The sequence below is a fragment of the Schistocerca nitens genome, chromosome 12 (assembly GCF_023898315.1).
Source record: "Schistocerca nitens isolate TAMUIC-IGC-003100 chromosome 12, iqSchNite1.1, whole genome shotgun sequence".
Classification (NCBI taxonomy): Eukaryota; Metazoa; Arthropoda; class Insecta; order Orthoptera; family Acrididae; genus Schistocerca; species Schistocerca nitens.
The window spans coordinates 147,205,647-147,207,194 of record NC_064625.1 but is presented as its reverse complement, the minus strand read 5'-3'; the positions used below and the strand labels follow the sequence as shown (position 1 = coordinate 147,207,194).

Genomic DNA, 1,548 nt, shown 5'->3' with positions numbered 1-1,548 from the left:
TAGAACTTAGAACTACTTAAACCTAAATAATCTAAGGACATCACACACATTCATGCCAGAGGCAGGATTCGAATCTGCGACCGTAGCGGTCGCGCGGTTCCAGACTGAAGCGCCTAGAACCGCTTGGCCACCACGGCTGTCTCTTATGGATCATGCAAGCTTGACTTGGCTCAGCTGAAGTCGGTACACCTGACCAGAACCCAGTTCTTTCACTTGCAAATTAACAGGGCTCAGAATCTTACAAATCTAACAAGGTCCCCTGTGCGTCGGGTTTACCTTGCCCTTCGTGTCCTGGCGAGAAGGAGCCGCCAAGTTACGAATGAAGACATGATCGCCAATCTTCCCCACATACGACCAGCGCCCCTTATTATACCTAAGTTCTGCTATGCTCGTTGCCAATTCTCAAGGCGACTCTCCGGAGTAATGACTCATGGTAAAAGATTAGAAAATGGGGTGTTGATGGTACACGTGAACATCGACGTGGACGGTGATACATGGGTTACCTTGTGTTTCGCAGTGTTGAACACCTGGTCAATCCGTGGGAGAGTGGTATCCCATTCACTCAGGGTGCGGGAGTGGTAGATGGTTAACGCGGTTCCTGAAAGGACGCTTTTTTGTGTTTTTCGGGAATAATTCGAAAACCACGGCTTGTAGCGGAAATGTTTCCCTGTACAAAATGAAACTACGTAATATTTCCTACAGAAAAGTCCGGTTCGTATTTTTTCTAGGATTAAGAGTTTATGTGTTGCAGGGTATGGAAAAAACGAAGGTTATTAAAGATATTGCCTTAAAGATATTGAATTAATGTTTACCTTTAAATGAAGTGGCAACGACCTTGCCGCAGTGGATACACCGGTTCCCGTGAGATCACCGAAGTTAAGCGCTGTCGGGCGTGGTAGGCACTTGGATGGGTGACCGTCCCGGCCGCCATGCGCTGTTGCCATTTTTCGGGGTGCACTCAGCCTCGTGATGCCAACTGAGGAGCTACTCGACCGAATAGTAGCGGCTTCGGTCAAAGAAAACCATCATAACGACTGGGAGAACGATGTACTGACCACACGCCCCTCCTCTCCGCGTCCTCATCTGAGGATGACACGGCGGTCGGATGGTCCCGATGGGCCACTTGTGGCCTGAAGACGGAGTGCAACTACTACCCATTAACAGCTCACAATGTAGGCACAATTTTGTCTACTCGCGTAAGAAAACTAGACACCAAATGCTGGGGAGGTATATTGTGTCAGTAAACTGAGAACCGAGCAGGGCTTGTGGTAGGGGAAGTAGACTATCCCGGGAGAATACAGCAGCTGTCTAACAGGGTGACAGGAATCAATTACCCGCTAGCAGTGTAGAACACTGTACAGACATGTACCTAGATTCGTCTGCTGCGTTACTATTATTAGTAGCTCATACCTGTAAATCATGTAGTGTCAATGCAGTTCGTGGGAAATAGGCACCCCTCATGCATGCATGCGTGCGTGTGTGTGTGTGTGTGCGTGTGTGTGTGTGTGTGTGTGCGTGTGTGTGTGTGTGCGTGTGTGTGTGTGTGTG

The 1,548-nt window shown here is 48.8% G+C and overlaps 1 pseudogene; it reads left to right on the top strand.

The window, feature by feature from the left end:
• Positions 1-825: 825 nt before the first annotated feature.
• LOC126215440 (5S ribosomal RNA) lies at positions 826-943 on the top strand (annotated as a pseudogene).
• The last annotated feature ends 605 nt before the right edge of the window (positions 944-1,548 follow it).